General features: G+C 42.3%; 1 pseudogene; it reads right to left on the reverse strand.

The window, feature by feature from the left end:
- Positions 1-287: 287 nt before the first annotated feature.
- On the reverse strand, positions 288-11480 carry LOC115203918 (caspase-7-like; annotated as a pseudogene).
- Positions 11481-15420: the final 3940 nt, after the last annotated feature.

Genomic DNA, 15420 nt, shown 5'->3' on the forward strand with positions numbered 1-15420 from the left:
TACAATACAAAAAAATACCTTGAACATATCAGTCAATGAAAAAATATATCAGACACTTTCCTCAAGGTAGTTTTTAGCACACTCAACTTACATTAAATTGTTTCAAATAAGAGCATAGCAGTAGAAGCTAAGCGATAGGTAATGAAAGAAACGACTCGATGTGTAGTATACCTTTCATTTTCTAGGATATTTTAAGACGCATTAGTTTGTAGAGGACAGGGGCCATGATAATCTACTTTATGATGAAACCATCAACACCTCCCGATATGTTCCTGCATCCACACGTCTGATCTTCACAATGTTATTTTTATTTCATGCACACAAACGTAACAGAGTGGAAATTCCATCCCAACTTAGGCACGAACTCACAACCCTCTGACCAACAACACTCAAAGTCAACTGTACTAGCTGACAGAGCAAGAGTCAAGCCTAACAATCCGGGAGAGACCGTTCTCTTCAGATCTAACAAAGGCTTTGGGTTTAGCTTATATAATGTTTGTAAGGTCTGTTGTACTCTGGGTTGACGAATGTTGCGGCAGAAAATCCATTGGCCACACCCTCCTTCCGGGCACGGCAAATGGGAACACCTCTCTGGTCAGTCGTGATACGAAGCAAGGCATTTCTTTTTTCCCCCCCAGCAGACGACCTTTGGCCTCGAAGCAGAAGGCCACACGATGGGAAAGGCGTGTCAGAAGGCGTGTCAGTTCCAGGGCACCCCCCCCTTCCTCCTCCAATAGGATGCAGAATGTCTGGAGGAAGACGGCCCCCAGAGGGTGCATGAACGCCCCGTAACCTGGTGCGGTGGCGTACATAACTGCCGTATCCATGGGGATGGACAGGTATTGAGACAAGGTGTCCTCAATGATGTCACTTCCTGCTGAATTCGTCTCCACTGTCACCCCATCATCCAGCTCACCCCCACGACACGCCTAGAGAGAGAGAGAAAGATGATTACTATTGATTATTATCACTGACTGATTGAATGACTGACCTCATTGTTGTGGATGTGGTGATGATGGTACTGACCTGGATGAAAAACAGTTTGATCTTTCCCTCCGTGTGTGTTGTTGAAGCAGGAGAAGATGTGGGACAGTCTAACCGGCATTCCGTCCGCCCCGAACACACAGCCCTCCTCCCCGTGAGATGATAGCACCGCCAGGAAGCACTCTTTCACCGGCTGCTCGCTCTCTGCAATCAATCAATACATCAATTAATCAAATTGTATTCATTTATACATTTTTGGGTCAGAAAATGCTTTATTGGCCTAGACCCACTAAGAGCAAGCAGCAGCACAGTGGCAAGTAAAAACTCCCTAAAAGGAAAAAACCTTGAGAGGACTAGACTAGCTCTCTGGCTGTGCCGGTTAGCAGAAAAAAGACTACTAGAAAATTCTATCTCCTGCTGGGGCATGTGATGATGGTGGCACTTGATTCCTCAAAACAGTCTCTTTCAACTAATAATTAGCTCACCCATCAGTCATCCTTCTGTCTGCTGGCCACAACACAGTGTGCGCATGTTTGCAGAGTAGTTATTAAATAGGTGTGTACGGGACTGTGCCATGGATCACTAGGACATTATGTCTCTCTCTCTGTGTGTGTATGTGTGTGTGTCATAGTTTCATCCTGTCTGCACACTTTACATATTTCACATCTCCTGTGGTTTTTACTGTAAATAACAATGAATGACAGTATCTTTCCTCTGCCTCCCCCCTCCCTAATATTTATTTAACCTTTATTTTGACAGGGAAGACATATTGAGACCTAAGTCTCTTTTACAAATGTGCTCTGTATAATGCAATCTAAAAATACTAATTATACACAATATAGGACTGTTTTGCTAGAATATGTTTTGGGATTCATCCAAATGCTTTGAGGAGTATACGACATTAGTCACCGGCTTCATCAATAAGTGCATCGACGACGTAGTCACCACAGTGACCATACGTACAGTACATATCCCAACCAGAAGCCATGGATTACAGGCAACATCCACACTGAGCTAGAGCTGCCACTCAAGGAGCGGGACACTAATCCGGATGCTTATAAGAAATCCCGCTATGTCCTCCGACGAACCATCAAACAGACAAAGGGTCAATAAAGGACTAAGATTGAATCCTACTACACCGGATCTGACGCTCTTCGGATGTCAAAATCAAATCAAATCAAATGTATTTATATAGCCCTTCGTACATCAGCTGAAATCTCAAAGTGCTGTACAGAAACCCAGCCTAAAACCCCAAACAGCAAGCAATGCATGTGAAAGAAGCACGGTGGCTAGGAAAAACTCCCTAGGAAAAACTCCCTAGAAAGGCCAAAAACCTAGGAAGAAACCTAGAGAGGAACCAGGCTATGAGGGGTGGCCAGTCCTCTTCTGGCTGTGCCGGGTGGATATTATAATAGAACATGGTCAAGATGTTAAAATGTTCATAAATGACCAGCATGGTCAAATAATAATAATCATAGTAGTTGTCGAGGGTGCAACAAGCACGTCCGGTGAACAGGTGAACAGGTCATGTGGCAGGGATGCAAACAATTACGGATTACAAAGGGTTACCAGGATACGTACTCAGTGCCTGCGCTGACCAACTGGCAAGTGTCTTCACTGACATTTTCAACCTCTCACTGACCGAGTCTGTAATACCTACATGTTTCAAGCAGACCACCATAGTCCCTGTGCCTAAAAATGCCAAGGCAACCTGCCTAAATGACTACCGCCCAGTAGCACTCACGTCTGTAGCCCATTCACATCGACGAGGCTGTAGTGGAGCGGATCGAGAGCTCCAAGTTCCTTGGTGTCCACATCAATAACAAACTATCATGGTCCAAACACACTAAGACAGTCATGAAGAGGGCACGACAATGCCTATTCCCCCTCAGGAGACTGAAAAGATTTGGCATGGGTCCTCAGATCTTCAAAAAGTTCTACAACTACACCATCTTGAGCATCCTGACTGGTTGCATCACTGCTTGGTATGGCAACTGCTCGGCATCCAACCACAAGGCGCTACAGAGGGTAGTGCGTACGGCACAGAACATCACTGGGACCAAGCTTCCTGCCATCCAGGACCTCTATACCAGGTGGTGTCAGAGGAAGGCCCTAAACATTTTCAAAGACTCCAGGCACCCTAGTCATAGACTGTTCTGTCTGCCTACACTTAGCAAGCGTTATCAGAGTTCCAGGTCTAGGTCCAAAAGGATCCTTAACAGCTTCTACCCCCAAGCTATTAGACTGCTAAACAGTTAATCAAATGGCTATTCAGTAAAATCTTTGAAATGATTTTATGTTACATTTATATTTTTGTTCAGTATACAGTACCAGTCAAAAGTTTGGATACACCGACTCATTCAAGGGTTTTTCTATGTTTTTACTGTTTTCTACATTGCAGAATAATAGTTAAGACATCAAAACAAGGAAATAACACATATGGAATCATGTAGTAAGCAAAAAAGTGTTAAACAAAACATTTGAGATTCTTCAAAGTAGCTGCCCTTTGCCTTGATGACAGCTTTGCACACTCTTGGCATTCTCTCAACCAGCTTCACCTGGGAGTAATGTAGAGATCTACAGGTCTTTAGCGAAGTTAAGCCAACGTTTTGATACAGGATACAGTGATGGGTATCAAAACTGTCACCTGTAACAAAACAAAGGGCACTATGGTACATGGCATCCAAAGGTTTAGTAGCAGTAGTTCAGCTGCACTTTGATAAATAATATCACCATAGTCAAGAACAGATTAAAAGGTTGACTGAATAATCTGCTTCCTACCTCTTAGAGAAAGGCACAATCTGTTTCTGTAGAAAAAGCCAACTTTAAATTTTAGCTTCTTAACCAGCTCATCTATGTTTGTTAAACATCTAACCCATATAAATACAAGTGCCTAAGTATTTATACGCGGGAAAATGTTCAATCGGAGAACCATCTAAAGAGTGAACATGTAAGTAATTTGAAACGTTCTTACGAGAATTTAAAAACAACATGAACATAGTCTTGCCCCTATTAAGCACAAGATTTAAATCAGCAAGGGATTCCTGCATAGCTATAAAACCAGACTGTAGTTTAGACACAGCCAGACCAACAGTCAGGGCAATAACATACATAATGCTATCATCCGCATATAGACGAAATGTACCATTTTTAACAGATTGACGTGTGATGTTTATATAAATAGAGAACAGGCCCCAAAACCGACCCCTGTAGTACACCTTCATGCACTTCAAGAAATTCAGACTAAACCGCATCAATCTCGATGGCCTGAGTTCTGTCACTGATAATTATGAAACCATGAACAGGCGTCAGAGCTCAGGCCTATCGAGGACAACTTAGTCAATAAAATAGCATGACCAACAGTATCAAAAGCTGTTGACAAGATCATTAACAATTAAAGTGGTTGCTGTCATAATGGTACGCCAGGCCTAAACCCTGATTGGGTTCCGTTAAAAATACATTTCTCCGATAAAAAAATAGCAAAGTTGTACATTTACCAAGGATTCGAGAATCTTAGCTAGACAAGGAAGCTTTGAAATGGGGCGATAATGTTTAAGATCTCTACTATCCCAGCCCTTATGGAGTGGCAGCACAAGAGCTGATTTCCATACTTTTGGAATATTTCCTGAGAACAATGTTAAATAAAAACGGTGGGTTATTGAACCAACAATGATGGGCGCTGCACACTTAAGCAGACCAGGATCCAAATTGGTCAGCTCCAGCTCCTATAGATTTCTTGTTGTCTATTTTCTAGCAAAGCATCCAGGAGTTATTTTTCTGTAAATAAACAAAAATAAAAGCACTGGCTATCAGCATCCAGCCCAATATCATTGTGAATAGGCTTAGAAGTTATTTTCTAAGAGATAGCCCAAATAAAATGGTGATTAAATGATGCCATTTTTTGTTGTTGTAATGAAGCCAGAGTCTGAATTAATTTGTTGTGGCAGAGAGGTGGAAGTAGAACTATTCAGGGATTTTACAGTTTTCCAGAATTTAGCTGGGTTCCCATTACAATCTAAAAGAGCAGTTACATAATAATCAGATTTTGTCTTTCTGATTTTTTTTTACACAATGATTCCTCAGTTGCTTAAAAGCTTGCCAGTCTGGGCCTAAGCCTGTGTTCCTGGCCTTGACCCAAGCATCATCTCTTTTATGAATGACTTCTGATAATTCTGGAGTGCACCAGGAATTCAATCTACCTTTAACCCTTCATTTTTTAAAGGGGTCATGATTATCCACAATAGTATTGAAGACATCTGCAAAAAGGTAAATCTAAATCAGGTTCAGGGAAAGCTGAAATACAATCAAGCTCACTAAAATAAAGATCCTGTAAAAAAGCCTATTCACTGAAGTTTTTAAAGTTCCTATTTGTCATGACACAAGGCTTCGATTTTTATATTCTCACATCTCTAACACAAACAACTGGGCAAAGACAACAGTAGAAATCAAATCAAATCAAATGTTATTTGTCACATGCGCCGAATACAACCTTACAGTGAAACGCTTACTTACAAGCCCTTAACCAACAATGCACTTTTAAGAAAAATGCATTTAAAAAAAAGTAAGAGATAAAGTAACAAATAATTAAAGAGCAGCAGTAAAATAACAATATTTAACATATTTATCTGGTGTATGTGTTAAAACAAGATCAATCAGTGTTGACTTCAAAGGATCTTTAGGGTCAAAACAAATCCAATTTATTTGTCACATACACATAGTTAGCAGATGTTAATGCAAGGGTAGCGAAATGCTTGTGCTTCTAGTTCCGACCATGCAGTAATATCTAACAAGTAATTTAACCTCTCTGGGGTATGTGGGACGCTAGCGTCCCACCCGCGGGACACACTATTCAACAGCCAGTGAAATATCAGGGCGGCAAATTCAAAACAACAAACATCTCATAATTCAAATTTCTCAAACATAAAACTATTATACCCCATTTTAAATATGCACTTCTCGTTAATCCAACCACATTGTCCGATTTCAAAAAGGCTTTACGGCGAAAGCATAACATTAGATTATGTTAGGACAGCGCCGAGACAAGAAAAACCACACAGCCATTTTCCAAGCAAGGAGAGGCGTCACAAAAAAACAGAAATAAAGCTAAAATTAATCAGTAACCTTTGATCATCTTCATCAGATGGCACTCATAGGACTTCATGTTACACAATACATGTATGTTTTGCTCGATAAAGTTCATATTTATATCCAAAAACCCCATTTTACATTGGCGTGTAATGTTCAGAAATGTTTTGCCTCCCAAAACTTCTGGTGAATGAGCACATCAATTTACATAAATACTCATCATAAACATTGATAACATATTCAACAGTATTTCAAAGAATTACAGATACACTTCTCCTTAATGCAACCATAACATTAAATAATTATAGATACACTTCTCCTTAATGCAACCGCTGTGTCAGATTTCAAAAAAGCTTTATGGCGAAAGCAAATTTTGCAATAATCTGAGTACAGCGCTCAGATATAAAAACAAGCCATACAGATACCCGCCATTTTGGAGTCAACAGAAATTACATAAATTACATTATAAATATTCACTTACCTTTGATGATCTTCATCTGAATGCACTTCCAGGAATCCCAGTTCCAGAATAAATGTTCGTTTTGTTCGATAAAGTTCATCTTTATGTCCAAATACTTCCATTTTGTTCGCGCGTTAGGTTCACTATTCCAAATGTAAGGCACGCGCTTACTAAGTCCAGACGAAAAGTCAAAAAAGTTATACTACAGTTTGTAGAAACATGTCAAACGATGTATAGAATCAATCTTTAGGATGTTTTTATCATAAATCTTCCATAATATTCCAACCAGACGATTCCTTTGTCTTCAAAAAAGAAAAGGAACACAGCTAACTCTCATGCGAGCGAGCGCCACTGAGCTCATGTCATTTTCTCTGTCATCTACTTCCAGGAGCTCTTATTCTCTCCCTATTTACAGTAGAAGCATGAAACAACATTCTAAAGACTGTTGACATCTAGTGGAAGCCTTAGGAAGTGCAAAATGAACCCTAAGTCACTGTATGCTGTATAGGCAATCACTTGAAAAATTACAAACCTCAGATTTCCACAATTTTTGTGTGGAAATCTTTTTGTGTGGAATTCCACACAATTTTTCTCAGGTTTATCCCTGCCATATGAGTTCTGTTATACTCACAGACATCATTCAAACAGTTTTAAAAACTTCAGAGTGTTTTCTATCCAGATCTACTAATAATATGCATATCCTACCTTGTGAGCCTGAGTAGCAGGCAGTTTACTATGGGCATGCCTTCAATTCGGACGTCAAAACCCTAGAGAAGATAACCTAACAATTCCACAACTACTACCTTATACACACAAGTGTAAAGGAATGAATACGAATATGTACATAAAAATATATAAATGAGTGATGGTCGAACGGCATAGGCAAGATGCAGTAGATGGTAAGGGTACAGTATATACATATGAGATGAGTAATGTAGGGTATGAAACATATAAAGCGGCATTGTTTAAAGTGGCTAGTGATACATTACATCAAGATGGCAAGATGCAGTAGATGGTATAGCGTACAGTATATACATATGGGATGAGTAATGTAGGGTATATAAACATTATATAAAGTGGCTAGTGATAAATTGATTACATACATTTTTCCATTATTAAAGTGGCTGGAGTTGAGTCAGTATGTTGGCAGCAGCCACTCAATGTTAGTGATGGCTGTTTAACAGTCTGATGGCCTTGAGATAGAAGCTGTTTCTCAGTCTCTCGGTCCCCGCTTTGATGCACCTGTACTGACCTCGCCTTTTGGATGATAGCGGGGTGAACAGGCAGTGGCTCGTGTGGTTGTTGTCCTTGATGATCTTGTTGGCCTTCCTGTGACATCGGGTGGTGTAGGTGTCCTGGAGGGCAGGTAGTTTGCACCCGGTGATGCGTTGTGCAGACCTCACTACCCTCTGGAGACCCTTCCGGTTATGGGCGGAGCAGCTGCCGTACCAGGTGGTAATACAGCCTGACAGGATGCTCTTGATTGTGCATCTGTAAAAGTTTGTGAGTGTTTTTGATGACAAGCCGAATTTCTTCAGCCTCCTGAGGTTGAAGAGGAGCTGCTGCGCCTTCTTCACCACGCTGTCTGTGTGGGTGGACCATTTCAATTTGTCCGTGATGTGTACGCCGAGGAACTTAAAACTCTCTACCCTCTCCACTACTGTCCTGTCAATGTAGATGGTGGGCTGCTCCCTCTGCTGTTTCCTGAAGTCCACGATCATCTCCTTTGTTTTGTTGACATTGAGTGTGAGGTTATTTTCCTGACACCACACTTCGAGGGCCCACACCTCCTCCCTGTAGGACGTCTCGTCGTTGTTGGTAATCAAGCCTACCACTGTAGTGTCGTCTGCAAACTTGATGATTGAGTTGGAGGCGTGCATGGCCACGCAGTCATGGGTGAACAGGGAGTACAGGAGAGGGCTGAGAAGGCACCCTTGTGGGGACCCAGTGTTGAGGATCAGCGGGGTGGAGGTGTTGTTACCTACCCTCACCACCTGGAGTCGGCCCGTTAGGAAGTCCAGGACCCAGTTGCACAGGGCGAGGTCGAGGCCCAGGGTCTCGAGCTTAATGACGAGTTTGGAGGGTACTATAGTGTTAAATGCTGAGCTGTAATCGATGAGCAGCATTCTTACATAGGTATTCCTCTTGTCCAGATGGGTTAGGGCAGTGTGCAGTGTGATGGCGATTGCATCGTCTGTGGACCTATAGGGGCGGTAAGCAAATTGGAGTGGGTCTAGGGTGTCAGGTAGGGTGGAGGTGATATGGTCCTTGACTAGTCTCTCAAAGCACTTCATGATGACGGAAGTGAGTGCTACAGGGCGGTAGTCATTTAGCTCAGTTACCTTAGCTTTCTTGGGAACAGGAACAATGGTAGCCCTCAAGAAGCATGTGGGGACAGCAGACTGGGATAAGGATTGATTGAATATGTCTGTAAACACACCAGCCAGCTGGTCTGCACATGCTCTGAGGACGCGGCCGGGGATGCCGTCTGGGCCTGCAGCCTTGCGAAGGTTAACACGTTTAAATGTTTTACTCACGTTGGCTACAGTGAAGGAGAGCCCGCAGGTTTTGGTAGCGGGCCGTGTCAGTGGCACTCTATTGTCCTCAAAGCGAGCAAAAAAGTTGTTCAGTCTGTCTGGGCGCAAGGCATCGTGATCCACGACGGGGCTGGTTATTCTTTTGTAGTCCGTGATTGACTGTAGACCCTGCCACATACCTCTCGTGTCTGAGCCATTGAAATGCAACTCCACTTTGTCTCTGCACTGACGCTTAGCTTGTTTGATTGCCTTGCGGAGGGAATAGCTACACTGTTTTCCAGTCACCTTGCCCTGATTAAAAGCAGTGGTTCACGCATTCAGTTTTGCGCGAATGCTGCCATCAATCCACAGTTTCTGGTTGGGGAATGTTTTAATAGACGCTGTGGGTACAACATCACCGATGCACTTGTTAATAAACTCGCACACTGAATCAGCGTATTCGTCAATGTTGTTGTTCGCCGCAATGCGGAACATATCGCAGTCCACGTGATCGGAGCAATCTTTAAGCGTGGAATCTGATTGGTCGGACCAGCGTTGAACAGACCTGAGTGCGGGTGCTTCCTGTTTTAGTTTCTGTCTATAGGCTGGGAGCAACAAAATGGAGTCGTGATCAGCTTTTCAGAAGGGGGGCGGGGGAGGGCCTTATATGCGTCGCGGAAGTCAGAATAACAGTGGTCAGGGTTTTGCCAGCCATGGCAGCACAATCGATATCGTTGTTTTCAGATTAGCCTTGTTAAAATCCCCGGCTACAATAAATGCAGCCTCAGGATATGTGGTTTCCAGTTTACATAGAGTCCAATGAAGTTCTTTCAGGGCTGTCGATGTGTCTGCTTGGGGGGGGGGGGAATATACACGACTGTGATTATAATCGAAGAGAATTCTCTTGGTAGATAATGCGGTTGGCATTTGATTGTGAGGAATTCTAAGTCAGGTGAACAAAAGGACTTGAGTTCCTGTATGTTGTTATGATCACACCACGTCTTGTTAATCATAAGACATACACCCCTGCCCTTCTTCTTACCAGAGAGATGCTTGTTTCTGTCGGCGCGATGTGTGAAGAAACCAGGTGGCTGTACCGACTCAGATAGCGTGTCTCGAGTGAGCCATGTTTCCGTGAAACAAAGAATGTTACAGTCTCGGATGTCTCTCTGGAATGCTACCCTTGCTCGGATTTTGTCTACCTTGTTGTCAAGAGACTGGACATTGGCGAGTACTATGCTCGGGAGCGGTGCGCGATGTGCCCGTCTACGGAGCCTGACCAGAAGACCGCTCCGTCTGCCCCTTCTACGGCGCGTTGTTTTGGGTCGCCGGCTGGGATCCGATCCATTGTCCTGGGTGGTAGGCCAAACAGAGGATCCGCTTCAGGAAAGTCGTATTCCTGGTCGTAATGTTGGTGAGTTGACATTGCTCTTATATCCAAAAATTCCTCCTGACTGTATGTAATAAAAACTAATATTTCCTGGGGTAACAATGTAAGAAATAATACATAAAAAAACGAAATACTGCATAGTTTCCTAGGAACGCCAAGCGAGGAGGCCATCTCTGTTGGCGCCGGGCTGTTTTCAGAAGACGAACAGTTAACAATTTCTCCGAATCTGAAATCTTCGTAGTCTTTTAGGACTTTGGGTAAGAGAACATGATATGTGTGTTTGTATGTGTGTGTATACGTTTTCCATTGCTTTGTGTGCTGGGCTGCTGTGGACTCTGTGACCTTCCCCTAATTGATAACATTATGTAGCAACTCTGATAAGTTTGATAACATTGATAAAACCAGGTTATAAAGTATTTATTATTGTTTTGGAGCTGATTTGTAGCAGGGGTGTGTGTATAAGATGTGTGTTACCTGTTTTGAAGAGTGTGTAAATGTCCTGAGCGTTAAGGTCCATGTGTATGTCCACCCTGTAGCCCAGTCTGGTCAAGGCACTGTGGAGTCTCTTGGTGTCTTTCTCTGCCCCCGGCCTCCTGCCCAGTGGTACCCCATGGTCAAAGTTTGACTCGGAGACCAGCACGGCCCGGTTGCACTCCTCATCGCCAGCATTTGTCCGTCTCCACAGCGGCATGTCCAAATATATAGAGACCAACGACCCAGTCAAGTTGTTGCAGTCTGGTTCCTCTCAAGATTTCTACCTATCCCTTGGGAGTGTGCCCGTGCTCCTGTCTTCCCCTGCTTTCTCTCTGGGGGTTTATGTCCGAGTCTGTGACAAATGTACCGCTATATTGTGCACAAAGTGCTACACAAGTCCAATGTAATAGAAAGAGTGGGGATCAGAGCACTGAACGAAGTGAGCTCTCTTCCCTTATGGGGTAAGGTCCAACAGGTAAAACCCACCTGAATAGACCACCAGCAGGCAAATATCCACCTGAGCTGTGTGTCAGTCAGTGTAAAGTCGGAGAGTGTCTTGTTCATGTGTGTGTATTTTATACTGCAGCTGAGCACTGTTCCAACCGGCAGACAGGAAGGCTACTGGCTACAGCCACACCCTCAACACTAACATACCTGGGTGGCTGTAGGCAAAATGTCACGATCGCATCCTGTTGCATCACAGTTCCTGGTATTACCTAACTGTTATTTTCTACATTCATTTCTCCTTCCCTCTTCCATTCCTCTACTATGGTTTTTCCTGTCTACTAGGAATGCCAGCTCAGTAAAACATGTGCTGGCTCATCTCTGGACTTACCCACCTTTTACATTCTATAGCAATTGATTACCAGCTCATCTATCATTTTTACAGGGCTTGCTGGATCAGTAGCTTCACTTTCACAATGACTTGGGACTTAGGTCACATTATATGAATAGGGGTAAATGGTTCTGAGAAATCACATCACTGCAGGGATTGACATTAAACCAAAGTCTGAAAGGCACATGCCCATCAGGCAGGTCAGGATTTTTGGGGGGTTGCCCGAAGATTATGACCACTTGCCTGAACATTTAAAGTTTCTGTTTTCACCTACAAACAGGGGAGGAACCACAAAGACCAGACTACTGTCATTATTTTATTTTTTACTTATTGTTAGGAATGGGTCCGAGTACTCAATTCAAGGTTAGTAGTCAATAACTAATGCTGCGTTGGGATACTCAGAAAGTACTACTTGTAAACTGGGAGCAAAGAGTTGTGTGCATTCACGTGCTTTCAACTTGAGAATGCCACAAACAAATTGTAGTGTTAAAAACCATATTGATATATTGTTTTTCATAAATAATGTTTTGTTGTTGCATTTAACTTCTGAAAATGCTGTTATCGAGGTAATTCCCTTAGTATGTGATGTCAGAGTTCAGCATGTAATAGAGGTCGGAGCTCAGAGATGATAAACAAGTTTCCCACTACTAATTACCAGTTGCGGTGGCGTTTAAGTGGATTTCTCCCAGTCGTATTCTGCTATTTACGAATTTAGGAGCTGTTATGAATGCCTCATAATAATCGCCACATGTAAAGTGAACATCTCTAGTAAAGTGAACTTAACACAGCCCGGATGACTGACTGACAGACACACACACACCTGCCTGGAGCAGACACTCACTGACACATACTAACAGTGATGGGAGCCCAAGGCTTTTTGAAGGCTTCGGCGCTTGCTGAAAAACGGTTCATTACTGGGAGGTTCATTATCTGTTCACAATGCACGTTAGTGACATCTGCTGGTCAGCAATAAATAGCAGCGTGTGATTATCAGATATTATCAGCGAAAACAATGAACTGAGAAAATGTCAAATTGGCTTTTTACCAAATTACCGTACGACACTTTTTTTTAACCTTTATTTAACTAGGCAAGTCAGTTAAGAACAAATTCTTATTAAAATGACGGCCTAGGAACATAGAGTTAACTGCTTTGTTCAGGGGCAGAACGACAGATTTTTACTGCGGGATATAGAGGGGCTGGGATTAAAAATAACATATATAAATATAGGACAAAACGCATATCATGACAAGAGAGACAACACAACACTACATAAAGGAGACCTAAGACAACATAGCCTGTCTTCTCTTGAGAGCCAAGTCTGTATTCGGTGGCCTTTCTCAATAGCAAGTCTATGCTCACTGAGTCTGTACATAGAGAAAGGTTTCCTTCATTTTGGGTCAGTCACAGTGGTCAGGTATTCTGACACTGTGTATGTTTAGGGCCAAATAGCGTTCTATTTTGCTCTGTTTTTTTTTTATAAATTCTTTCCAGTGCGTCAAGTAATTATCTTTTTGTTTTCTCATGATTTGGTTGGGTCTAGTTGTGTTGCTGTCCTGGACCTCTGGTGGGGTCTGTTTGTGAACAGGTTAATTTCTCTGTAGGTAATGGCTTTGTTATGGAAGGTTTGGTAATCACTTCCATTTAGGTGGTTGTAGAATTTAGCAGCTCTTTTCTGGATTTTGATAATTAGCGGGTATTAGCCTAATTCTGCTCTGCATGCATTATTTGGTGTTTTACACAGAGGATATTTTTGCAGAATTCTGCATGCAGTCTTGATTTGGTGTTTGTCCCATTTTGTGAATTCTTGGTTGGTGAACGGACCCCAGTCCACACAACCATAAAGGGCAATGGGTTCTTTAACTGATAGGTATGTCGAATTTCATGTTCCTTTTGATGGCATAGAAGGCCCTTCTTGCCTTGTCTCTCACATCGTTCACAGCTTTGTGGAAGTTACCTGTGGCGCTGATGTTTAGGCCAAGGTATGTATAGTGTTTTGTGTGCTCTAGGCTAGCACAACAGTGTCTAGATGGAATTTGTATTCGTGGTCCTGGCAACTGGACCTTTTTTGGAGCACCATTATTTTTGTCTTACTGAGATTTACTGTCAGGGCCCAGGTCTGACAGAATCTGTGCAGAAGATCTAGGTGCTGCTGTTGGCCCTCCTTGGTTGGGGAGAGAAGCACCAGAATCAGCAAACAATAGATATTTGACTTCAGATTCTAGTAGGGTGAGGCCGGGTGCTGCAGACCATTCTAGTGCCCTCGCCAATTCGTTGATATATATGTTGAAGAGGATGGCGCTTAAGCTGCATCCCTGTCTCACCCCTGTGGAAAGAAATGTGTGATTTTTACCCATTTTAATCACACACTTGTTGTTTGTGTACTTGGCTTTTATTTACATTTACGTCATTTAGCAGACACTCTTATCCAGAGCAACTTACAGTAGTGAATGCATACATTTCATTTCATACATTTTTTATTTTTTATTTCCTGTGCTGGCCCCCCGTGGGAATTGAACCCACAACCCTGGTGTTGCAAACACCATGCTCTACCAACTTAGCTACAGGGAAGGCTATAATATTGTCTATAATATTTTTCCCCCAACACCACTTTCCATCAATTTGTATAACAGGCCCTCATGCCAAATTGAGTCAAAAGCATTTTTGAAATCAAGAAAGCATGAGGTGCCTTTGTTTTGTTTGGTTTGTATGTTTGTAAATTAGAGTGGCAGGTAGCCTAGTGGTTAGAGCATTGGGCCAGTAACCATAAAAGTTGCTAGATCGAATGGTAAAAATCTGTCGTTCTGCCCCTGAACAAAGCAGTTAACCCAATGTTCCTAGGCCGTCATTGTAAATAAGAATTTGTTCTTAACTGACTTGCCTAGTTAAATAAATAAAAAATGTGCACACTGCCCACAAAATGAGGTGGAAACTGAACTGCACTTCCTAACATCCTGCCAAATGTATGACCATATTAGAGACACATATTTCCCTCAGATTACACAGACCTCCAATTTTGATAAACTCCCATATCTATTGGGTGAAATGCCAGTGTGCAATCACAGCAGCAAGATGTGTGACCTGATGCCACAAGAAAAGGGCAACCAGTGAAAAACAAACACCTATATTTATGTTTATTTATTTCCCCTTTGTACTTTTATTATTTGCACATCATTACAACACTGTATATAGAGATATGACATGTGAAATGTCTTTATTCTTTTCGAACTTTTGTAAGTGTAACGTTTACTATTGTTTATTTCACTTTTGTTTATTATCTATTTCACTTGCTTTGGCAATGTAAACATATGTTTCCCATGCCGAAAAGGCCCTTTAAATGGAATAGTTTTTTTTCCTCCACTATTTTCATCAATACCCCGTGGCGCAGCGGTAAATCGTTAGCTTTAATAGCTTATAATAGGTTGGAATAGCAGATCTACGTCATGCCTGCCTTTAAGTTGACTATTTTTCTAAAACGGAATCTATTGCATTAATTAGGGTGCTTAAGACAGAATCTTATACTAGACTAAGTAAAACACATTATTTGAACAACACTGCAGAAAGTATGGTTTCACATAAAACCATTTTCAAAATTGCCAATACGTCTCTAACTGTTCTATAGTTCCCGACTCTACCGGCTAAGCTACCGGTCAGGTGAACCTATTGGCACAACGTCCT

This window comes from Salmo trutta, chromosome 12 (assembly GCF_901001165.1).
Source record: "Salmo trutta chromosome 12, fSalTru1.1, whole genome shotgun sequence".
NCBI lineage: Eukaryota > Metazoa > Chordata > Actinopteri > Salmoniformes > Salmonidae > Salmo > Salmo trutta.